Below are 27,030 nucleotides of genomic sequence, written 5' to 3'. Positions count from 1 at the left end.
GCTTCGAAGGCCTAACATAATAAAATTGGACAGGCTGTAGGCACTTTCTAATTGGTTCCAGGGGTACATGGGCAGCAGTAGACAGGTCAGTGGAGGCCTAGTGGAAGGAGGGACCGCAGACAGGCTTCGAAGGCCTAACATAATAAAATCGGACAGGCTGTAGGCACTTTCTAATTGGTTCCAGGGGTACACGGGCAGCAGTGGAATGGTCAGTGGAGGCCTAGTGGAAGGAGGGACCGCAGACAGGCTTCGAAGGCCTAACATAATAAAATTGGACAGGCTGTAGGCACTTTCTAATTAGTTCCAGGGGTACACGGGCAGCAGTAGACAGGTCAGTGGAGGCCTAGTGGAAGGAGGGACCGCAGACAGGCTTCGAAGGCCTAACATAATAAAATTGGACAGGCTGTAGGCACTTGCTAATTGGTTCCAGGGGTACACGGGCAGCAGTAGACAGGTCAGTGGAGGCCTAGTGGAAGGAGGGACCGCAGACAGGCTTCGAAGGCCTAACATAATAAAATCGGACAGGCTGTAGGCACTTTCTAATTGGTTCCAGGGGTACACGGGCAGCAGTGGTATGGTCAGTGGAGGCCTAGTGGAAGGAGGGACCGCAGACAGGCTTCGAAGGCCTAACATAATAAAATTGGACAGGCTGTAGGCACTTTCTAATTGGTTCCAGGGGTACACGGGCAGCAGTAGACAGGTCAGTGGAGGCCTAGTGGAAGGAGGGACCACAGACAGGCTTTGAAGGCCTAACATAATAAAATTGGACAGGCTGTAGGCACTTTCTAATTGGTTCCAGGGGTACACGGGCAGCAGTAGACAGGTCAGTGGAGGCCTAGTGGAAGGAGGGACCGCAGACAGGCTTCGAAGGCCTAACATAATAAAATCGGACAGGCTGTAGGCACTTTCTAATTGGTTCCAGGGGTACACGGGCAGCAGTGGTATGGTCAGTGGAGGCCTAGTGGAAGAAGGGACCGCAGACAGGCTTCGAAGGCCTAACATAATAAAATTGGACAGGCTGTAGGCACTTTCTAATTGGTTCCAGGAGTACACGGGCAGCAGTAGACAGGTCAGTGGAGGCCTAGTGGAAGGAGGGACCGCAGACAGGCTTCAAAGGCCTAACTTAATAAAATCGGACAGGCTGTAGGCAATTTAAAATTGGTTCCAAGGGGTACACGGGCAGCAGTGGTCTGGTCAGCGGAGGCCGATTGTAATGAGTGTCTGCCAGTTAGTAGTCCAAAACAATAAATAAATGTGAATGTCTCGCATTAAAACAAAACGAAAACAGTAAAGGGTGCAATCATTAGGTACAGGGGTGGGATCCTCTGCGTAGTTTCAGACCTACTAATTTGGCGCAAAATATTTACTTTGGTAAATTGAGGACACTGCCCCTGACTATGTTAAGTACCATCATACATGTCAACACAATGGTATTGTCAGTGGCAGGAATGGAAGGATGTCAGCGCATAGACTAAACATTGGTGGAAGTGTGAGAGATAACTGTGGAAGTGGTAGAGCAATGTTTGACCTGGGGGTGGGTGAACTCTCTTGTGGCTGGTGGTACAGGCCCAGGGCCCCTCATGTTACAACAGTGTGTCTGACGTTGGGTGCGCACCACCACCGCCAGAGACACTTTATTGTACTATGAGGGACCCAGTGGCAGTGCTGTTGACCAAAAGCGGGCACACCCACCTCTTCTGACAAACAGCACTCTCACGGGTGATTGCGCCAAGTTGCGATACCACGGCCCCGTGTGGGGAGTTTGGCCATTTAGGGAGGTGTAAACATGTCGTATGCTGGACAATCAGCTGCAGCAAATTAAGACATTAGAAAAGTAATTCACAGTAGTCCACAGGCAAGAGCTTTTCATAGGAAAGCTAGGTGTCGGCCGGGCAAGGTGGGGCAAAAGAATTCGAAATCCAGTTGTGGTTCATTTTAACCCCTTCGCGACATGCGCCGTACTAGTACTGCGCTGCCGGCACTGCATTAGTGCCAGCAGCAGTACTAGTACGGCGCACCGATCACCGAGGTCTCGCGCTGAGCGCCGCGGTGATCGGTTGCGGGTGTCAGCTGTATACGACAGCTGACACCCTGCAGCAATGCCCACGATCGGTGCTATCGCCGATCGCGGGCATTTAACCCCTCTGATGCCGCTGTCAGTAGTGACAGCGGCATAGAGGGGGATCGCGCAGGGACGGGGGCTCCCTGCGCTCTCCCACCGGAGCAACGCAATGAGATCGCGTTGATCCGGTGACCCGGAAGGAGTCCCCGGATCCAAGATGGCCGCCGGACTCCTTCCGGGTCATGAAGTGACCTGGCTAGCCGGCGCCTGCTGAGAGCAAGCGCTGGAGAGCCAGCTAAGCTGCCTGTCAGATCGTTGATCTGACAGTGTGCTATGCACAGTGTCAGATCAACGATCTGATCTAATACAGAGATGTCCCACCCTGGGACAATGTTTGAAAGTAAAAAAAAAAAAAAATAGAATGTGTAAAAAAAAAATAAAAAAAAATCCCCAAATAAAAAAAAAAAACATTTCCCAATAAATCCATTTATTTATGTAAAAAAACAAAAAAACAATAAATGTACACATATTTGGTATCGCCGCGTCCGTAACGACCCGCTCTATAAAACTATCCCACTAGTTAACCCCTTCAGTGAACACCGCAAAAAAAAAAAAAAAAACAAGGCAAAAAACAACGCTTTATTATCATACAGGCGAACAAAAAGTGGAATAACACGCGATCAAAACAACGGATATAAATAACCATGGTACCGCTAAAAACGTCATCTTGTCCCGCAAAAAAAAAGCCGCCATACAGCATCATCAGCAGAAAAATAAAAAAGTTATAGCTCTCAGAATAAAGCGATGCAAAAACAATTATTTTTTTATATAAAATAGTTTTTATTGTGTAAAAGCGCCAAAACATAAAAAAAATTACATAAATGAGGTATCGCTGTAATCGTACTGACCCGAAGAATAAAACTGCTTTATCCATTTTACCACACGTGGAACGGTATAAACGCCCCCCCTAAAAGAAATTCAGGAATTGCTGGTTTTTGTTCATTCCGCCTCCCAAAAATCGGAATAAAAAGCGATCAAAAAATGTCATCTGCCCGAAAATGTTACCAATAAAAACGTCAACTCGTCCCGCAAAAAACAAGACCTCATATGACTCTGTGGGCCAAGATATTGATAAATTATAGCTCTCAAAATGTGGTGATGCAAAAACTATTTTTTGCAATAAAAAGCGTCTTTTAGTGTGTGACAGCTGCCAATCATAAAAATCCGCCAAAAAAACGCTATAAAAGTAAATCAAACCCCCCTTCATCACCCCCTTAGTTAGGGAAAAATAATAAAATGTAAAAAAATGTATTTATTTCCATTTTCCCATTAGGGCTAGGGTTAGGGCTAGGGTTAGGGCTAGGGTTAGGGCTAGGGTTAGGGCTAGGGTTAGGGTTAGGGCTAGGGTTAGGGTTGGGGTTAGGGTTTCAGTTATAATTGGGGGTTTCCACTGTTTAGGCACATCAGGGGGCGTCCGATCTCAATTCCAGCCAATTCTGCTTTGAAAAAGTAAACCAGTGCTCCTTCCCTTCCGAGTTCTCCTGTGTGCCCAAACAGTGGTTCCCCCCAACATATGGGGTATCAACGTTCTCAGGACAAGTTGGACAACAACTTTTGGGGTCCAATTTGTCATGTTACCCTTGGGAAAATAAAAACATAGGGGATAAAATATCATTTTCGTGGAAAAAAAATATTTTTTATTTTCACGGCTCTGCGTTATAAACTGTAGTGAAACACTTGTTGGTTCAAAGCTCTCACAACACATCTAGATAAGTTCCTTTGGGGGTCTAGTTTCCAATATGGGGTCACTTGTGGGGGGTTTCTACTGTTTAGGTACATCAGGGGCTCTGCAAATGCAACATGACGCCTGCAGACCAATCCATCTAAGTCTGCATTTCAAATGGCGCTCCTTCCCTTCCGAGCTCTGCCGTGCACCCAAACAGTGGTTCCCCCCAACATATGGGGTATCAGCGTTCTCAGGACAAGTTGGACAACAACTTTTGGGGTCCAAGTTGTCCTGTTACCCTTGGGAAAATAAAAACATAGGGGATAAATTATCATTTTCGTGGAAAAAAAAATATTTTTTATTTTCACGGCTCTGCGTTATAAACTGTAGTGAAACACTTGTTGGTTCAAAGCTCTCACAACACATCTAGATAAGTTCCTTGGGGGGTCTAGTTTCCAATATGGGGTCACTTGTGGTGGGTTTCTACTGTTTAGGTACATCAGGGGCTCTGCAAATGCACCATGACACCTGCAGTCTATTCCATCTAAGTCTGCATTTCAAACGGTGCTCCTTCCCTTCCGAGCTCTGCCATGCACTCAAACGGTGGTTCCCCCCCACATGTGGGGTATCAGCGTACTCAGGACAAATTGGACAATAACATTTGTGGTCCAATTTCTCCTGTTACCCTTGGGGAAAAAAAAATTGCGGGCTAAAACATCATTTTGTGGAAAGAAAAAATGATTTTTTAATTTTCACAATGCTACATTCTAAACTTTAGTGAAACAATTGGGGGTCAAAAGTGCTCACCACACATCTAGATAAGTTCCTTAGGGGGTCTTCTTTCCAAAATGGGGTCACTTGTGGGGGGTTTCCACTGTTAAGGCACGTCAGGGGCTCTCCAAATGCGACATGGCGTCCGATCTCAATTCCAGCCAATTTTGCATTGAAAAGTCAAATGGCACTCCTTCCCTTCCGAGCTCTGCCATGCGCTCAAACAGTGGTTTATCCCCATATATGAAGTATCGACGTACTCAGGACAAATTGCACAACAACTTTTGGGGTCCAATTTATCCTTTTACCCTTGGGAAAATAAAACATTTTGGTCAAAAAGATCATTTTTTGTGAAAATTAATAAAAAAAATTTTTTTACGGCTCTACATTATAAACTTCTGTGAAGCACTTGGAGGTTCAAAGTGCTCACCACACATCTAGATTAGTTCCTTAGGGGGTCTACTTTCCAAAATGGTGTCACTTGTGGGGGTTTCCACTGTTTAGGCACATCAGGGGCTCTCCAATCGTGACATGGGCTCCGATCTCAATTCCAGCAAATCTTGCATTGAAAAGTCAAATGGCGCTCCTTCCCTTCCGAGCTCTGCCATGTGCCCAAACAGTGGTTTACCCCCACATATGGGGTATCGGCGTACTCAGGACAAATTTTACAACGTCTTTTGTGGTCCAATTTCTCCTGTTACCCTTGGTAAAATGAAACAAATTGGACCTGAAGTAAAAATTTTGTGAAAAAAAAGTTAAATGTTCAATTTTTTTAAACATTCAAAAAATTCCTGTGAAGCACCTGAAGGGTTAATAAACTTTTTGAATGTGGTTTTGAGTACCTTGAGGGGTGCAGTTTTTAGAATGGTGTCACTTTTGGGCATTTTCTGTCATATAGACCCCTCAAAGTCACTTCAAGTGTGAGGTGGTCCGTAAAAAAATGGTTTTGCAAATTTTGTTGCAAAAATGAGAAATCGCTGGTCAACTTTTAACCCTTATAACGTCCTAACAAAAAAAAATTATGTTTCCAAAATTCTGCTGATGTAAAGCAGACATGTGGGAAATGTTGTTTACTAACTATATTATGTGATATAACTCTCTAATTTAAGGGCATAAAAACTAAGAGTTTGAAAATTGCTAAATTTTCATAATTTCCGACAAATTTTTGTTTTTTTCACAAATAAATGCAAGTCATATCGAAGAAGTTTTACCACTATCATGAAGTACAATATGTCACGAGAAAACAGTGTCAGAATCACCAGGATCCGTTGAAGCGTTTCAGAGTTATGACCTCATAAAGTGACAGTGGTCAGAATTGTAAAAATTGGCCCTGTCACTTAGGTGAAAACAGGCTTTGGGGTGAAGGGGTTAATGAATGTTAGATCATCTACATTTTGGGTAGCCAGACGAGTCCTTTTTTCGGTTAATATTGAACCTGCAGCACTGAATACTCTTTCTGATAGGACACTAGCTGCCGGGCAAGCAAGCTCCTGCAATGCATATTCTGCCAATTCTGGCCAGGTGTCTAATTTGGATGCCCAGTAATCAAATGGGAAAGAAGGTTGAGGGAGAACATCGATAAGGGATGAAAAATAGTTTGTAACCAAACTGGACAAATGTTGTCTCCTGTCACTTTCAATTGATGCAGCAGTACCTGTCCTGTCTGCGGTCATAGCAAAATCACTCCACAACCTGGTCAGAAAACCCCTCTGTCCAACGCCACTTCTGATGTGTGCACCCCTAACACTCCTGGTCTGCTGCTTCCTGGAGCTCGTGTGAGAACGATCACGGGCGCTGTGTGCTGGGAATGCCTGAAGCAAACGGTCAACAAGAGTTGATTGTTTGGTTGCTAATATTAGTTCCAAGTTCTCATGTGGCATTATATTTTGCAATTTGCCATTATAGCGAGGATCAAGGAGGCAGGCCAACCAGTAATCGTCATCGTTCATCATTTTAGTAATGCGTGTGTCCCTTTTGAGGATACGTAAGGCATAATCCGCCATGTGGGCCAAAGTTCCAGTTGTCAAATCTGCGGTTGTGATTGGTTGAGGGGCAGTTTCAGGCAAATCTACGTCACTTGTGTCCCTCAAAAAACCAGAACCCGGCCTTGCCACTCAACCAATTTCCAGTGCCCCCGGGAAAGCTTCCTCATTAAAAATATACTCATCCCCATCATCCTCCTTGTCCTCCACCTCCTCTTCGCCCGCTAACTCGTCCTGTACACTGCCCTGACCAGACAATGGCTGACTGTCATCAAGGCTTTCCTCTTCCTCTGGTGCAGACGCCTGATCCTTTATGTGCGTCAAACTTTGCATCAGCAGACACATTAGGGGGATGCTCATGCTTATTATGGCATTGTCTGCACTAACCAGCCGTGTGCATTCCTCAAAACACTGAAGGACTTGACACATGTCTTGTATCTTCGACCACTGCACACCTGACAACTCCATGTCTGCCATCCTACTGCCTGCCTGTGTATGTGTATCCTCCCACAAAAACATAACAGCCCGCCTCTGTTCGCACAGTCTCTGAAGCATATGCAGTGTTGAGTTCCACCTTGTTGCAACATCTATGATTAGGCGATGCTGGGGAAGGTTCAAAGACCGCTGATAGGTCTGCATACGGCTGGAGTGTACAGGCGAACGGCGGATATGTGAGCAAAATCCACGCACTTTGAGGAGCAGGTCGGAGAACCCAGGATAAGTTTTCAATAAGCACTGCACCACCAGGTTTAAGGTGTGAGCCAGGCAAGGAATGTGTTTCAGTTGGGAAAGGGAGATGGCAGCCATGAAATTCCTTCCGTTATCACTCACTACCTTGCCTGCCTCAAGATCTACTGTGCCCAGCCACGACTGCGTTTCTTGCTGCAAGAACTCGGACAGAACTTCCGCGGTGTGTCTGTTGTCGCCCAAACACTTCATAGCCAATACAGCCTGCTGACGTTTGCCAGTAGCTGCCCCATAATGGGAGACCTGGTGTGCAACAGTGGCAGCTGCGGATGGAGTGGTTGTGCGACTGCGGTCTGTGGACGAGGTCTCGCTTCTGCAGGAGGACGAGGAGGAGGAGGAGGGGGTGCGAATGGCTACAGCCAACTGTTTCCTAGACCGTGGGCTAGGCAGAACTGTCCCAAACTTGCTGTCCCCTGTGGACCCTGCATCCACCACATTTATCCAGTGTGCCGTGATGGACACGTAACGTCCCTGGCCATGCCTACTGGTCCATGCATCTGTTGTCAGGTGCACCTTTGTGCTCACAGATTGCCTGAGTGCATGGACGATGCGCTCTTTAACATGCTGGTGCAGGGCTGGGATGGCTTTTCTGGAAAAAAAGTGTCGACTGGGTAGCTCGAAGCGTGGTTCAGCGTACTCCATCAGGGCTTTGAAAGCTTCGCTTTCAACTAACCGGTAGGGCATCATCTCTAACGAGATTAGTCTAGCTATGTGGGCGTTAAAACCCTGTGTACGCGGATGCGAGGCTAAGTACTTCCTTTTTCTAACCAGAGTCTCATGTAGGGTGAGCTGGACTGGAGAGCTGGAGATCGTGGAACTAGCGGGTGTGCCGGTGGACATGGCAGACTGAGAGACGGTTGTAGACGGTATTGTTTCCACCGGTGCCCTAGATGCAGTATTTCCTCCTACAAAACTGGTTATTCCCTGACCCTGACTGCTTTGGGCTGGCAAAGAAACCTGCGCAGATACTGCCGGTGGTGCGGAAAATGGTGGCCTTACAGTGACGGAAGGGATGTTGCGTTGCTGACTAGCTTCATTGGCCGAGGGTGCTACAACCTTAAGGGACGTTTGGTAGTTAGTCCAGGCTTGAAAATGCATGGTGGTTAAATGTCTATGCTTGCAACTTGTATTGAGACTTTTCAGATTCTGACCTCTGCTTAAGCTAGTTGAACATTTTTGACAGATGACTTTGCGCTGATCAATTGGATGTTGTTTAAAAAAAATGCCAGACTGCACTCTTCCTAGCATCGGATCCCTTTTCAGGAATTGCAGACTGAGCTTTAACCGGATGGCCACGCTGTCCTCCAACAGGTTTTGGCTTTGCCACGCGTTTTGGGCCAGATACGGGCCCGGCAGATGGAACCTGTTGCGATGTTGATGCCTGCTGCGGCCCCTCCTCCACCTCCGCTTCAGAACTACTGCCGCCTGCACCCTGTTCCCCCAATGGCTGCCAATCGGGTTCAACAACTGGGTCATCTATAACCTCCTCTTCTAGCTCGTGTGCAACTTCGTCTGTGTCACCGTGTCGGTCGGTGGTATAGCGTTCGTGACGGGGCAACATAGTCTCATCAGGGTCTGATTGTGGATCAGTACCCTGAGAGGGCAATGTTGTGGTCTGAGTCAAAGGACCAGCATAGTAGTCTGGCTGTGGCTGTGCATCAGTGCACTCCATGTCAGAATCTACTTGTAATGGGCATGGCCTGTTAACTGTTTCACTTTCTAAGCCAGGGACGGCATGTGTAAAGAGCTCCATGGAGTAACCCGTTGTGTCGCCTGCTGCATCCTTCTCTCTTGTTGTTGTTTTCGCTGAAGAGGACAAGGAAGCGACTTGTCCCTGACCGTGAACATCCACAAACGACGCGCTGCTTGTACATTTACCAGTTTCAGAAGAGGAGGCAAAAGAGCTAGAGGCTGAGTCAGCAAGGTAAGCCAAGACTTGCTGTTGCTGCTCCGGCTTTAAAAGCGGTTTTCCTACTCCCAGAAAACAGAGCGTTCGAGGCCTTGTGTAGCCAGACGACGAACCTGGCTCCACAGCTCCAGACTTAGGTGGAATAATTTTTTTCCCACGACCACCTGATGCTCCACTACCACTACCATCATTACCAGCTGACAATGAACGCCCACGGCCACGACCTCTTGCACCAGACTTCCTCATTGTTTTAAAAACTTAACCAAAGTAACTTTATTTGTTGCTGTCAAACAACTTACACGGTGAGTTATAACTTCAGTATGATTTCGATATCCCTTTACAGGTTGGTGAGACCGCAAGGAAAATCAGGCACAATGTTACACACTCTGTTTTCTGTGGCACCAAATCACAGAGATGCCACACACGCAGGACTCTCACTCAAGCACAAATGACAATATTAATCTCCCATTTTTATTTTTTTTTCAGGGAGACTTTAGAAACAAAATAAAATAAAATGATTTTTTCAGGAAGAATTTAGAAACCAAATAAAATAAAATGATTTTTTCAGGGAGAATTTAGAAACCAAATAAAAAAATAAATAGGCTTTCTATGGCCCACTGAGTGAGAGATGGCACACAGAGGAGTCAGGAGTGGCACACAAGCCCAGAGGCCAATATTTATCTTCCACTGATTGATTTAGTGATTTTTTCAGGTAGAATTTAGAACCCAAATCAACCAAAAAAATAAATAGGCTTTCTATGGCCCACTGAGTGAGAGATGGCACACACAGGAGTCAGAAGTGGCACACAAGCCCAGAGGCCAATATTTATCTCCCACTGATTGATTTAGTGATTTTTTCATGTAAAATTTAGAACCCAAATCAACCAAAAAAATAAATAGGCTTTCTATGGCCCACTGAGTGAGAGATGGCACACACAGGGATGGCACTCTAGCAGAAATGCCAATCTTAATCTCCCACAAAAAAAAAAAAAAAAACAGGGACTGTCCTACAATTACTATGTCCCTGCAGTAATCTCAGCCAGGTATGGCAGGCAGCAATAAGGAGTGGACTGATGCACAAATTAAATAAAAAGTGTGGACAAACAAAAAAGATAGCTGTGCAGAAAGGAAGGAACAAGAGGATTTGTGCTTTGAAAAAAGCAGTTGGTTTGCACAGCGGCGTACACACAGCAATGCAGCTATCAGGGAGCCTTCTAGGGCAGCCCAATGAGCTACAGCGCTGAGAAAAAAAAAATGTAGCTTCCACTATCCCTGCAGCACAAGCGGTTTGGGGGTTAATGGACCCTGCCTAACGCTATCCCTGCTTCTGACGAAGCGGCAGCAACCTCTCCCTAAGCTCAGATCAGCAGCAGTAAGATGGCGGTCGGCGGGAACGCCTCTTTATAGCCCCTGTGACGCCGCAGACAGCAAGCCAATCAATGCAATGCCCTTCTCTAAGATGGTGGGGACCAGGACCTATGTCATCACGCTGCCCACACTCTGCGTTCACCTTCATTGGCTGAGAAATGGCTCTTTTCGCGTCATTGAAACGCAACTTTGGCGCGAAAGTCGCGTACCGCATGGCCGACCCCGCACAGGGGTCGGGTCGGGTTTCATGAAACCCGACTTTGCCATAAGTCGGCGACTTTTGAAAATGAACGATCCATTTCGCTCAACCCTACTGCAGACCATTCCAACAGAGTCCGCATTCCAAAACATCACTACTTTACTTTCGAGCCCCGACGTGTGCCCAAACAGTAGTTTTTCTCCCACATATGGGGTATCAGTGAAACACTTGGGGGTTTAAAGTTGTCACAACACATCTAGATCAGTTCTTTAGGGGGTCTAGTTTACAAAATAGCATCACTTGTGGGGGGTTTCTACTCTTTAGGCACATCAGTGGTTCCAAAAATGTGACATGACGCCTGCAGACGATTCCAACAAAGTCTGCATTCCAAAACATCACTACTTTACTTCCGAGCCCCGATGTGTGCCCAAACAGTAGTTTTCTCCCACATATGGGGTATCAGTGAAACACTTGTGGGTTCAAAGTTCTCACAACACATTTAGATAAGTTTCTTGGGGGGTCTAGCTTCCAATATTATTATTAATATTATTATTATTTATTATAATAGCACCATTTATTCCATGGTGCTTTACATGTGAGAAGGGGTATACATAATAAAAACAAGTACAATAATCTTAAATAATAGAGGTCACAACTGGTAGAGGAGGAGAGAGGACCCTGCCCACAAGGGCTCACAATCTGCAAGGGATGGGTGAGGATACAGTAGGCGAGATTAGAGCTGGTCGTGCAGTGGTTTGGTTGCTTGGTGGCTACTCCAGGCTGTAGGCTTGTTGGGAGAGGTGGGTCTTCAGGTTATTTTTGAAGGTTTCAATGGTAGGCGAGAGTCTGATATGTTATGGTAGAGAGTTCCAGAGTAGGGTTGATGCGCGAGAGAAATCTTGTATGCGATTGTGGGAAGAGAAGAAAAGAGGGGAGTAGAGAAGGAGATCTTGTGAGGATTGGAGGTTGTAGGAAAGTACCGGAAGACGAGGTCACAGGTATATGGAGGAGACAGGTTGTGGACGGCTTTGTATGTCATGGTTAGGGTTTTGTACTGGAGTCTCTGGGTAATGGGGAGCCAGTGAAAGGATTGACAGAGGAAAGAGGCCAGCGAATAGCGGGGGACAGGTGGATTAGTCGGGCAGCAGAGTTTAGAATAGATTGGAGGGGTGCGAGAGTGTTAGAGGGGAGGCCACAGAGCAGGAGGTTACAGTAGTCGAGGCGAGAAATGATGAGGGAATGGACTAGGGTTTTTGCAGATTCTTGATTTAGGAATCAATATTGTGCAATTTCACCTGTCTTTCACTAGGGGGACTTGTCAGGGAGTCACAAAAACATTGAACTTTAGGAAGGCAAAGTTTGAACAGCTTAGAGATGCCCTTAATCTGGTAGACTGGGACAATATCCTCAGAAATGAGAATACAGATAATAAATGGGAAATGTTTAAGAACATCCTAAATAGGCAGTGTAAGCGGTTTATACCTTGTGGGAATAAAAGGACTAGAAATAGGAAAAACCCAATGTGGCTAAACAAAGAAGTAAGACAGGCAATTAACAGTAAAAAGAAAGCATTTGCACTACTAAAGCAGGATGGCACCATTGAAGCTCTAAAAAACTATAGGGAGAAAAATACTTTATCTAAAAAACTAATTAAAGCTGCCAAAAAGGAAACAGAGAAGCACATTGCTAAGGAGAGTAAAACTAATCCCAAACTGTTCTTCAACTATATCAATAGTAAAAGAATAAAAACTGAAAATGTAGGCCCCTTAAAAAATAGTGAGGAAAGAATGGTTGTAGATGACGAGGAAAAAGCTAACATATTAAACACCTTCTTCTCCACGGTATTCACGGTGGAAAATGAAATGCTAGGTGAAATCCCAAGAAACAATGAAAACCCTATATTAAGGGTCACCAATCTAACCCAAGAAGAGGTGCGAAACCGGCTAAATAAGATTAAAATAGATAAATCTCCGGGTCCGGATGGCATACACCCACGAGTACTAAGAGAACTAAGTAATGTAATAGATAAACCATTATTTCTTATTTTTAGTGACTCTATAGCGACAGGGTCTGTTCCGCAGGACTGGCGCATAGCAAATGTGGTGCCAATATTCAAAAAGGGCTCTAAAAGTGAACCTGGAAATTATAGGCCAGTAAGTCTAACCTCTATTGTTGGTAAAATATTTGAAGGGTTTCTGAGGGATGTTATTCTGGATTATCTCAATGAGAATAACTGTTTAACTCCATATCAGCATGGGTTTATGAGAAATCGCTCCTGTCAAACCAATCTAATCAGTTTTTATGAAGAGGTAAGCTATAGACTGGACCACGGTGAGTCATTGGACGTGGTATATCTCGATTTTTCCAAAGCGTTTGATACCGTGCCGCACAAGAGGTTGGTACACAAAATGAGAATGCTTGGTCTGGGGGAAAATGTGTGTAAATGGGTTAGTAACTGGCTTAGTGATAGAAAGCAGAGGGTGGTTATAAATGGTATAGTCTCTAACTGGGTCGCTGTGACCAGTGGGGTACCGCAGGGGTCAGTATTGGGACCTGTTCTCTTCAACATATTCATTAATGATCTGGTAGAAGGTTTACACAGTAAAATATCGATATTTGCAGATGATACAAAACTATGTAAAGCAGTTAATACAAGAGAAGATAGTATTCTGCTACAGATGGATCTGGATAAGTTGGAAACTTGGGCTGAAAGGTGGCAGATGAGGTTTAACAATGATAAATGTAAGATTATACACATGGGAAGAGGGAATCAATATCACCATTACACACTGAACGGGAAACCACTGGGTAAATCTGACAGGGAGAAGGACTTGGGGATCCTAGTTAATGATAAACTTACCTGGAGCAGCCAGTGCCAGGCAGCAGCTGCCAAGGCAAACAGGATCATGGGGTGCATTAAAAGAGGTCTGGATACACATGATGAGAGCATTATACTGCCTCTGTACAAATCCCTAGTTAGACCGCACATGGAGTACTGTGTCCAGTTTTGGGCACCAGTGCTCAGGAAGGATATAATGGAACTAGAGAGAGTACAAAGGAGGGCAACAAAATTAATAAAGGGGATGGGAGAACTACAATACCCAGATAGATTAGCGAAATTAGGATTATTTAGTCTAGAAAAAAGACGACTGAGGGGCGATCTAATAACCATGTATAAGTATATAAGGGGACAATACAAATATCTCGCTGAGGATCTGTTTATACCAAGGAAGGTGACGGGCACAAGGGGGCATTCTTTGCGTCTGGAGGAGAGAAGGTTTTTCCACCAACATAGAAGAGGATTCTTTACTGTTAGGGCAGTGAGAATCTGGAATTGCTTGCCTGAGGAGGTGGTGATGGCGAACTCAGTCGAGGGGTTCAAGAGAGGCCTGGATGTCTTCCTGGAGCAGAACAATATTGTATCATACAATTATTAGGTTCTGTAGAAGGACGTAGATCTGGGGATTTATTATGATGGAATATAGGCTGAACTGGATGGACAAATGTCTTTTTTCGGCCTTACTAACTATGTTACTATGTTACTATGTTACTATGAATGTATGTATCCATTAAATATTTTTCAGTTGAAGGCGGCAGGAAGTGGAAAGGGCTTGGATATGTGGTTTGAAGAAGAGATCAGTGTCAAGGATTACCCCGAGGTAGCGAGCTTGTGGGACTGGGGAGAGTGGGCAGCCGTTTACTGTAATAGGGTCAATTGTGGGGATTTTCTACTGTTTTGGTACAACAGGGTCTCTGCAAATGCAAAGTGACGCCCAGAGACCATTCCATCAAAGTCTGCATTCCAAAACGGCGCTCCTTCCCTTCTGAGCTCTGCCATGCGCCCAAACAGTGGTTCCCTCACATATACAATATCATCCTACTCAGAACAAATTGCATAACAACTTTTGGGGTCCAACTTCTCTGGATACCATTGGGAAAATAAAAAATTGCAGCTAAAAGATCATTTTTGTGGAAAAAAATGATTTTTTTTATTTTTATGGCTCTACATTATAAACTTTAGTGAAACAATTGGGGGTTCAAAGTGCTCACCACACAAATAGATAAGTTCCTTGGGTGATCTACTTTCCAAGATGGGGTCAATTGTGGGGGTTACCACTGTTCAGGCACATCAGGGACTCTCCAAACGTGATATGGCATTTGATCTCAATTCCAGGAAATTCTGTGTTGAAAAAGTCAAAGGGTGCTCCTTCCCTTCCGAGCTCTGCCATGTGCCCAAACCATGGTTTACTCCCACAAATGGGGTAATAGAATACTCAGTACAAATTGCACAATAACTTTTGGAGTCCAATTTCTCTTGTTACGCTTGAGAAAAAAAATGGGGCACAAATATAATTTTTGTGAAAAAATATGATTTTTTATTTTTGCAGCTCTACATTATATTCTTCTGTGAAGCATTTGAGGGTTCAAAGTGCTCACCACACATCTAGATAAGTTCCATAGGGCGTCTACTTTCCAAAATGGTGTCACTTGTGGGTGTTTTCCACTGTTTAGCTCTCCAAACGTGACATGGCGTCCAATCTCAATTCCAGCCATCATTCACATTGAAAAGTAAAATGATGCTCCTTCCCTTCCGAGCTCTGCCATGAGCCCAAACAGTGATTCCCCCCACATATGGGGTATCTGCAAACTCAGGACAAATTGCACAATAACTTTTGGGGTCCAATTTCTCCTGTTACCCTTGGGAAAATAAAAAAAAATTGGATCTGAAGTAATTTTTTTGTGAAAAAAGTTACATTTTAATTTTTTTTAAACATTCCAAAAATTCCAATGAAGCGCCAGAAGGGTTAATAAACTTCTTGAATGTGGGTTTGAGCACCTTAAGGGGCGCAGATTTTAGAATTGTTCACTTTTGGGTATTTTCTATCATATAGACCCCTCAAAGTGACTTCAAATGTGATGTGGTCCCTAAAAGAAATAGTGTTATAAAAATGAGAAATCGCTGGTCAACTTTTAACCCTTATAACTCCCTAACAAAAACAGTTTGGTTCCAAGATTGTGCTGATGTACAGTAGACATTTGGAAAATGTTACTTATTAAGTATTTTGTGTGACATATCTGTGTGATTTAAGGGCTTGAAAATTCAATTTGGAAAATTGTGAAATTTTCAACATTTTCACCAAATTTCTGTTTTTTTTCACCAATAAATGCAAGTCATATCAAAGAAATTTTACCACTATCATGAAACACAATATGTCGTGAACAAATATTGTCAGAATCATTGATATCCATGAAAGTGTTCCAGAGTTATAACCTCATAAAAGGACAGTGGTTAGAATTGTAAAAATTGGCCTGGTCACTAACATGCAAACCACCCTTGAGGGGTAAAAGGGTTAAAGATCACACTTTTTTGACATGATGATACCAAATATGTTTATTTCAAAATTTTCTAAGCGACTTTGTTTTTAAGAAGATATATTTGTATTATTTGAACTTTTGTTCAATTTCTAATATTTATATTTTTTAAAATATTATTGTTTGATTTTATTTTTTTATTTTTAAAACACTTGAGGACTTGAACCTGCAAAAAAAGTGTTATTACCACATCTGCAAAGTTCTTACTCATCAAAATATTAAACTATTTAATCTTTAAGCTTAATGAAAAAAACAATGACAAAACCCCAAAATGGTAGAATTTTAGGGATTTTTTTTACACACATCATGTTGATTTCAATAAAAGTGATCAAATAATGGATATACCCCAAATTAATGACAATAAAAATGACAGGATTGCTTGACATACAAAAAAGCCCTCGTACAGCTCACCTTACAGGTTTAAGAAAATTTCAACTCAAACTGTATAAAACTCAAAACGATACAAGTTTTGTATCTCCATAACTACACAGCTGAAAAGATTCAAGGGAACAATTAAAGAACACAATGTAATTCCAATTCAATCACACTTCTGTGAAATCAACCTGTCCAGTTATGAAGCAACACCGATTTTGAATAAATTTCTCTTGCTGTTCTATAAATGGAACAGACAACAGGTAGAAATAATAGGCAATTACCAAACAACCCCAATAAGGAAGTGGTTCTGCATAGTGTGACCACAGACCATTTCTCTGTTCTCATCTTTTTTGGCTTTTGTTTTGGTCACTTTTGCATTTTGTCATTGATCTCACCCCTTAAGGTACTCTACAGTAGCATGAGGTGATGTCTACAAACCAAAGAATTTGTTCAAGTAGTATAGCTCATCCAAGATGGCACATCAATGCGAGCTGTGGAAAGAATGGTAGCTGTGTCTCTCAGTGCAGAGTCCAGAGCATGGAGCAGCTACCAGGAAACAGGTTAGCACCCCAGGAAACATGTAGGGAGCCTCTTGTGGGCAAAAACCCAGCAGCAGGACCACTACCTCCTACCTTGTGCAAGGAGGAACAGAAGGAGCAGTGCCAGAGCCCTGGAAAATGACCTCCTGAAGGCCACTAGCATCCATGCGTCTTCTCAAACTATCAGAAAAACACACCAAGATGGTGATATGAGGTCTGAATGTCCACAAGTCGCTGTTGAGCTTACAGCCCAACACCGTGCAGCACAATTGGCATTTACCAGAGAGCACCAAGATTGGCAGATTCAATATTAATGCCCTGGGCTCTTCACAAATGAGAGCAGGTTCACACAGAGCACATGTGAAAGATGTTAAGGAGTCTGAAGATGCCATGGAGAATATTATGCTGTTTGCAACATCCTCCAACATGACTGGTTTGGCAGTGGGTCTGTAATGATGCTGGTAGGCATTTCTTTGGAGGACTGCACAGCCCTCCATTTGCTAGCCAGAGGTGCCTTTACTTCCATTAGGTACGAGGATAAAATCCTCAGACTTATTTTCAAGAGCACATGCAGGTGCAAAGGGTCCCTGGGTTCCTTCTGATGCATGACAATGCTAGACCTTGTGTGACTGAAGTGTGTCAGCAGTTCCTGCATGATGAAGGCATTGATGCTATTGACTGACCCGCCCGTTCCTAAGACCTGAATCAAATCCCCTGCACAGGGGGAATCTCGAGCCATCTCTGCTGCAGTCTCCCATTCTCCTCCAGCTGCAGTGGAGCCTGCTCAGCAGAGACGTCAGTCCCAGCGTCTGGCTGAAGCTGATACTGTGTGGCTGGTTACTGCTGTCCTTCCAGGCTCAGCCATCATAACAGTACTGATCAGCGGTGAGCGGGCACTCCTGAGACTAAGTCCTGCTTTTCTTCTTAGCAGGCCCAAGGGACGTCCTCCCATTGGAGGCCAGGGGTCACATGCTCAGGTCCTGTAGCAGCTCCTATTGGACCCCTAAGAAGGTCCCAAAGAGCTTCCCCTATAAAAGGTTTGCATGGCCGCACTGCCATGCGCTAGTATAAACCTGTTATCGTATGTGTGGATGTATGCTTGTTCCGGTGATTGCTCCTTAATCATTCCCATTCCTAGTGTTGTTGAATGCTCACGAATGTTGGAGCTACCTAGCGCCTGACAGTGCTATCCTAGACACAAGAGCACGATCCTACTGCGTCAAACCAGCAGCAACAGCCAGTGCAGCGCCATGCACAATCAGTGCGCTTTTCTAGCCCTAGTTAGGGAGGTTAATGGCGACTGTTAGAGCGGCGCTGTATGCACTCTGTGAGGTAATCTTTAATCAGTCCTGACAACCAGTCAGTGTAGGGTGGAAACGCCCGCTTGAGCTCAGCATCTGACTCAGGGCGTCCTTAGGCTCAGGCTCAAAAGCCACCGAGGGTCAGAGTGAGGTCAATCACCAGCATAGTGTGGGTGAGTTTCAGGGATCCCACCAGCATCCATACGCTGCACCCTGTGACTGCTAACAGGGCACAGCATTTCCTTTGTTTCCATGAGACTGAGAAGCAACAGAGTTTGCATCAGTTCATACAGGGTGACGGAACCCGTGTTCATTCTGGCATAGTACTACCATATAGTGCCATCATTACCTAGCAGCAGGTTCCATCTCTGCACGGTGGACCTCGGGCTGCGAACGCACCTTTTACTATCTTTATATTTATTCGGTACCTTCTTCCAGCCCTAACATCTGGGTCATCATGTCTTATTGTCTTATTCCATCCACCAATGCCAAATTACACCATAGACTGTCCAGGAGTTGATTGATCCTTTAATCCAGGTCTGGGAGTAGATTCCTCAGGAGAACATCTGCTGCCTCATCAGAAGCATTCCTAGGCATTGTACGGAGGTCACACAGGTACATGGAGGCCACACACACTACTGAGCATCATATTCTTGTCATGAGGCATTTCCACTGAATTTGAATCAGTCTGTAATTTGATTTTCCACTTTGGTTTTGAGTATCAATCCAAAGCTAGACCTCCATAGGATATTAATTTTGATTACACTGATCATTTTTATTGTTCTCAATGCAGTTTACTCTGGAATGAATAAAGATAGAACTGCATTGTTTCATGCAGTGATTTCTAGGATGTGGTGTTTCAGTGTTCCCTTTATTTTTTTTTAGTAGTGTATATTGATTGTAAGAATCTTGTTTTCAGCTTATTTTTACTGCACAATGAATTCCATATAATAAAACAAAAAAAAGTCAGAATTGTATTTTTTGTTTCACCATTTCAACTCACTTCGAATATTTTCTCATTTTTTTGTACATTACATGGTGAAACGAATGGTGTCAACTACAACTTATTCTTGAAAGAAATAAACCCTAAAATGACTATGTTAATGGAAAAGTAATAAATTACTATTAGATGTGGAAAAAGAGGATGAAAAAGCAAAGCTACAAAAATTAAAATTGTCTGTGACAGGAAGAGTTGATTTCATGCCCTGTTAAACTTTAGTTTGCTGGGGTATAAAATATGGTATAAACATAAAAAAAACTTTAAAGTACATGTAGTTTATAAAATATCCAAATCTTTATAAGTTTAAAATGCATAAGGCCTGATTCAACATTTTTTGAAGCTACATTTATTTATTTTTTTTCAAACTTTCAAAGAAAAAAAAACGTACTTGTCTCTTTAGAATGTCACAAAAATTGCACAAAAATTACAGGATTACATAAAATTACATTTGCTACAAACTTTGCAACTTTTCAAAAAGTTGCAAATGATAAATCAGCCAACATATCTGGAAACCCTTATCTCTGCTCACAACTCCAAACATAAAAAAGCAAAGCAGGCATACACATCAAAATCTGACTTTAAAGAAGGCTCAAATGTAACGTTAAATATGGTGCAAACATGCAAAACATGAAAAAGTTCACCAATAACAGGCGCAAAACCAAAAATGAATCTTACCTATAATGTAACTATGACTTTTGAACATCCTGTTATAATTTTTATTGTAAAATATTACAGATACTAGTGTAAAACTGTACAAAATGTATGAACAAACCCTTAGCTTTCTTGTTTCTTGATCACTATTGAACAAATGTTGTCCTTAGCACAGACTGGTGCCACTGTCATCTATTCTTTTAGCATTCACTTTATACAATTTATTTCTTATACATATCCCTTGGCCTATGAAACACACTGGATCACTTATAATGTACTGTAAACCTAATAAAGCAAGTACTCCTTAAAACAGGAATAATGTGTCCTGTCTTTATTACAATTTATCAATATCACTTCATGCCTTACCACAGATAAAATTCTATTACCAAAATTGAATTGGTTAAGATTCAACTTTCTTAAAGCATAGGCCCAAGGCTAGTATTGTGTAATAATAAAACACCAGAACATTATACCAAATGTTAGGGATGATAATGATATTAATAATTAATTGTGTTTTCATATTGAAGAGCTCTCTTTTTAACCAAGGGGATATAACTTAAAAAATATATAGAAAATACAAAAATATAAAAATAAAATTAAAAAAGGTTGAGGTTTTGTGACTCTTTTGCTAGTCCAATTTAACAAGTCTACAAACCACAACAACACTGCTGGCTGTTACAACAACTTCCTTAACTTCACTTTTGTGCATGTACCACCTAACAACATGATATTTTTAAGGCTAAGGAATTCTTTATAAGGATGGGCAAAATTTAAACAACAAAAATATTATAAAATATATATATATTTGCATGATTGTTTTGCTATTCCAATTTAAGAAGCAAACGTTCCACAACAATAATATTGGCAGTTGCCACATATTCCTTTCTATGTGTGTCCTACTAAGCAGCATAGCATTCATGCTTACCTTTTTTGCTAGAGGAGGAATAATTTTGAGGATAAAAATGTTTAAGAAAAAGATTTGGATAATACACATTATTTACTTTTTGTTATGACTGTATTAGTATTCATATTTGAAATCATATATAAAACAACTATACTGTATGATGTGGCTTCATTTTATCGCATTTTCCTAACTCCTGGCATTTGTTGTTATGGCATGTTTTTTGGGTAGGAGTAATTAATCCCCTTTAGCCAAAAATATTTAGCACTAAATTGAGACACTTAGTTGTGCAGATCTGTTCTGGCATGCCTGAATACAGTAAATTGTCAAGTCAGAGTAACATATCCACCACACTGATTTTACGGTCAGGCTATTGCATCAACCTTAATGGCCATAATATGTACCTTATCAAGTTTATCTGATTAAGTCCATATTTTCCCAAAGTTGGTGAGTTATGTTAATTTTTTACATTTTTACATTTTTTTAATACAGTGGCATGTAAAAGTTTGGGCACACCTCGTCAAAATTATTGTTATTGTGAACAGTTAAGCAAGTTATAGATTAACCCCTTAGTGACAGAGCCAATTTGGTACTTAATGACCGAGCCAATTTTTAAAATTCTGACCACTGTCACTTTATGAGGTTATAACTCTGAAACGCTTCAACGGATCCCGCTGATTCTGAGACTGTTTTTTCGTGACATATTGTACTTCATGTTAGTGGTAACATTTCTTCGATATTACTTTTGATTATTTATGAAAAAATCGGAAATATGGCGAACATTTTTAAAATTTTGCAATTTTCAAACTTTGTATTTTTATGCCCTTAAATCAGAGAGATATGTCATGAAAAATAGTTAATAAATAACATTTCCCACATGTCTACTTTACATCAGCACAATTTTGGAAACAAAATTTTTTTTTGTTAGGGAGTTATAAGGGTTAAAAATTGACCAGCAATTTCTCATTTTTACAGCACCATTTTTTTTAGGGACCACATCACATTTGAAGTCATTTTGAGGGGTCTATATGATAGAAAATAATGAAGTGTGACACCATTCTAAAAACTACACCCCTCAAGGTTCTCAAAACCACATTCAAGAAGTTTATTAACCCTTTACGTGCTTCACAGGAACTGAAACAATGTGGAAGGAAAAAATGAACATTTAACTTTTTTTTGCAAACATTTTAATTCAGAACCATTTTTTTTTATTTTCACATGTGTAAAAACAGAAATGTAACCATATATTTTGTTATGCAATTTCTCCTGAATACGCCAATACCCCATATGTGGGGGTAAACCACTTTTTGGGCGCACCGCAGAACTTGGAATTGAAGGAGCGCCGTTTGACTTTTTCAATGCAGAATTGGCTGGAATTGAGATCGGACGCCATGTCACGTTTAGAGAGCCCCTGATGTGCCTAAACAGTGGAAACCCCCCACAACTGACACCATTTTGGAAACTAGACCCCTTAAGGAACTTATCTAGATGTGTGGTGAGCACTTTGAAACCCGATGTGCTTCACAGAAGTTTATAACGTAGAGCCGTGAAAATAAAGAATCGCTTTTGTTTACACAAAAATGATCTTTTCACCCACAAATTCTTATTTTCACAAGGGTAACAGGAGAAATTAGACCACAAAAGTTGTAGTGCAATTTCTCCTGAATACGTCGATACCCCATATGTGAGGGTAAACCACTTTTTGGGCGCACCGCAGAACTTGGAAGTGAAGGAGCGTCGTTTGACTTTTTCAATGCAGAATTGGCTGGAATTGAGATCGGACGCCATGTCACGTTTAGAGAGCCCTTGATGTGCCTAAACAGTGGAAACCCCCCACAAGTGACACCATTTTGGAAACTAGACCCCTTAACGATCTTATCTAGATGTGTGGTGAGCACTTTGAACCCCCATGTGCTTCACAGAAGTTTATAACGTAGAGCCATGAAAATAAAAAATCACATTTTTTCTACAAAAATGATCTTTTTGCCCCCAAATTTTTATTTTCACAAGGGTAACAGGAGAAATTAGACCACAAAAGTTGTTGTGCAATTTCTCCTGAGTACGTCGATACCCAATATGTGGGGGTAAACCACTGTTTGTGCGCACCGCAGAGCTTGGAAGAGAAGGAGTGCCGTTTTACTTTTTCAATGTAGAATTGTCTGGAATTGAGATCGGACGCTATGTCGCGTTTGGAGAGCCCCTGATGTGCCTAAACAGTAGAAATCCCCCACAAGTGACCCCATTTTGGAAACTAGACCCCCCAAGGAACTTATCTAGATGTGTGGTGAGAACTTTGAATGCCCAAGTGCTTCACAGAAGTTTAGAATGCAGAGTCGTGAAAATAAAAAATATTTTTTTTTCCACAAAAAAGATATTGTAGCCCCCAAGTTTTTATTTTCACAAGGGTAACAGCAGAAATTGGACTGCAATAGTTGTTGTCCAATTTATCCCGAGTACGCTGATGCGCTATATGTGGGGGTAAACCACTGTTTGGGCGCACGGCAGAGCTCGGAAGGAAGGAGCGCCGTTTTGGAATGCAGACTTTGATGGAATGGTCTGTGGGCGTTATGTTGCGTTTGCAGAGCCCCTGATGTACCTAAACAGTAGTAACCCCCAACAAGTGACCCCGTTTTGGAAACTAGACCCCCCCAAGGAATTTATCTAGATGTGTGGTGAGAACTTTGAATGCCCAAGTGCTTCACAGAAGTTTATAATGCAGAGTCATAAAAATAAAAAATATTTTTTTTTCCACAAAAAAGATTTTGTAGCCCCCAAGTTTTTATTTTTACAAGGGTAACAGGAGAAATTGGACCCCAGAAGTTGTTGTCCAATTTATCCCGAGTACGCTGATGCCCCATATGTTGGGGTAACCCACTGTTTGGGCGCACGGAAGAGCTCAGCCCAACACACCCCTAACCCTAATCCCAACCTGATCCATAATCCTAATCACTAACCCTAACGATAATCACAACCCTTACCCCAAAACAACCCTGATGTCAACCCTAACCATAACCCTAATCAAAACCCTAAATCCAACACACCCCTAATCCTAATCTCAACCCTAACCTCAAACCTAACCCTAATCCCAATACACCCCTAATCACAACCCTAACCTTAACCCTAATCCCAAACCTAACCCTAATCCCAAGCGTAACCCTAATGCCAACCATAACCCTAATACCAACCCTAATCCAAACACTAACCCTAATCCCAACTCTAACCCTAACCTTAGCCCCAACCCTAGCCCTAACTTTAGCCCCAACCCTAACCCTAGCCCTAAGGCTACTTTCACACTTGCGTCGTTTGGCATCCGTCGCAATCCGTCGTTTTGGACAAGAAATGGATCCTGCAAATGTGCCCGCAGGATGTGTTTTTTGCCCATAGACTTGTATTGCCGACGGATCGTGACGGATGGCCACACGTCGCGTCCGGCGTGCACTGGATCAGTGTTTTGGCGGACCGTCAGCACAAAAAAAGTTCAATGAAATGTTTTTTTGTACGTCGCATCCGCCATTTCTGACCGCACATGCGTGGCCGTAACTCCGCCCCCTCCTCCCCAGGACATAGATTGGGCAGCGGATGCGTTGAAAAACTACATCCGCTGCCCACGTTGTGCACAATTTTCACAACGTGCGTCGGTATGTCGGGCCGATGCATTGCGACGGCCCCGTACCGACGTAAGTGTGAAAGAAGCCTAACCCTAAATTTAGCGCCATCCCTAACCCTAAATTTAGCCCCAACCCTAACCCTAAATTTATCCCCAACCCTAACCCTAAATTTAGCCCTAACCCTAGCCCTAACCCTAACCCTAGCCCTAACCCTACCCTAGCCCTAACCCTAACCCTAATCCTAGCCCTAGCCCTAACCCTAACCCTAACCCTAACCCTAGCCCTAACCCTAGCCCTAGCCCTAGCCGTAACCCTAACCCTAACCCTAGCCCTAACCCTAACCCTAATTTTAGCCCCAACTGCTCTTCTCCTGCCGGCCGGCAGATGGAGACAGATGGCGGGCGCACTGCGCATGCGCCCGCCATTTTCTTTTCCCCAGAAGATGCCGGCGGCCAGGAGGAGCAGCAGGAGGACCCAGGGACACCGGTAAGTATAATAGGGTCCCCGAATCCCCCTATTTCTCTGTCCTCTGATGTGCGATCACATCAGAGGACAGAGAATTACACTTTGCTTTTTTTTTTTTTTTTTGCGGTCGCCGGTAAACAGTTAATTACCGGCGATCGCAAAACAGGGGCCGGTAAAACCGAACCCGATCATGTTCTTTGGTGTCTCGGCTATCCCTGGTAGCCGAGACCCCAAAGATTCTCCCGGGGCCGGCCGGCGGGTGCACTGCGCATGCGCCCACCATTTTGAAGATGGCGGCGCCCATCGGGAGCCACGAGGAGCACCGGGGAGACAGGTGAGTATCGGGGGGCTACCTGGGACCCCTTTTCTCTGTCCTCTGATGTGCGATCACATCGGAGGACAGAGAAATTAGAAAGAAATCGCGTTTGTTTGTTTTTTTTGCGATTGCCGGTAAACGGTTAATTACCGGCGATCGCAAATGCGGGGTCGGTAAAAAAAAAACCCGAATCATGTTCTCTGGGGTCTCGGCTACCCCCGGCAGCGGAGACCCCGGAGAAAATCCGACTCTGGGGGGCGCTATTTACTTTTTCCACAGCGCCGTTAATTAACGGCGCTGTGGTTTAAGTACCCTTAGCGGCCTCCGTTAAAAGGCGTATCGGCGGTAGCTAAGGGGTTAAATGATTTCTAATACACCTAAAGTTAAAGTGTAACTACCAGCAGGAATGTGTACACTAACCTACAATGTCAGGTTTGCGCTGTTATACTGATTAAAATTGATACTTTGGTTGATGAAATCCATCTTGTGGGGGCTTAATGTTGTGCTCTGCATAGATATTCATTCTCATGGCCTATGACAGTTCTCTGATCTCTCAGTGACCTGTCCCTTATTTTACAGCAGATATGGAAAGTATTCAGATTCCTTTAAATTTTTCACTCTTTTTTTCTTTGCAGCCGTTTGGTAAATTCAATAAAATTTATTTTTTCTCAATAATGTATACCCTGCACCCCATCTTGACTGAAAAAAACAGAAATGTAGAAATTTTTGCATATTTATTAAAAAAGAAAAACTGAATTATCACATGGTATTAAGTATTCAGACCCTTTGCTCAGACACTCATATTTAAGTCACATGCTGTCCATTTCCTTGTGATCCTCCTTGAGATGGTTCTACTCCTTCATTGGAGTCCAGCTGTGTTTAATTAAACTGGTAGGACTTGATTTGAAAAGGCGTGTATATATATATATACCTAATAGGAATATACTCACCCTCGGACGCGCCCTGCTTCTTTCCGGCAGCCTTCCTTCCTAAGAATCAGCGCTTGAATGACCTTCGGTGACGTCGCGGCTTGTGATTAGTCATGTGAGCGGTCACATGGGCGGTCGCGCGACCAATCACAAGCCGCGACATCATCTAAGGTCCTTCACGCGCTGATTCTAAGGAAGGAAGGCTGCCGGTTAGTACCAGGGCGCGTCAGAGGGTAAGTATAGCAATATTTTTTTATTTTAATTCTTTATTTTACACTTAATATGGATCCCAGGGCCTGAAGGAGAGTTTCCTCTCCTTCAGACCCTGGGAACCATAGTATCCCATTGCACTGCATTGGGTTTCGTGTTTCGGCCGACCCCGACCCCGACTTTTCTATAGGATCGGCCGATTTCACTCGACCCGACTTTTGAGAAAGTCGGGTTTCGTGAAACCCGACCCGATCCTATAAAGTTAAAAGTCGCTCAACCCTACTTATGACCATGTGATATTTGAGTTTTTCTATTCTAATAAATTTGCAAAAATGTCTACATTTCTGTTTTTTTCAGTCAAGATGGGGTGCAAGAGTGTACATTAATGATAAAAAAATGAACTTTTTTGAATTTACCAAGTGGCTTCAATGAAACAAAGAATGAAAAATGTAAAGGGGTCTGAATAATTTCCGCACGCACTGTAAATACTGAATATACTATTGTTGTAAAACAAAATAACATTCATCATATCAGCATCATAAAATATATTATATACATATATATATTTTTTATTTAGATATTTTGCTGAAAAAAAAAT

Source organism: Ranitomeya imitator, chromosome 3 (assembly GCF_032444005.1).
Source record: "Ranitomeya imitator isolate aRanImi1 chromosome 3, aRanImi1.pri, whole genome shotgun sequence".
Taxonomy (NCBI): Eukaryota; Metazoa; Chordata; class Amphibia; order Anura; family Dendrobatidae; genus Ranitomeya; species Ranitomeya imitator.
This window is presented reverse-complemented; position numbering follows the sequence as displayed.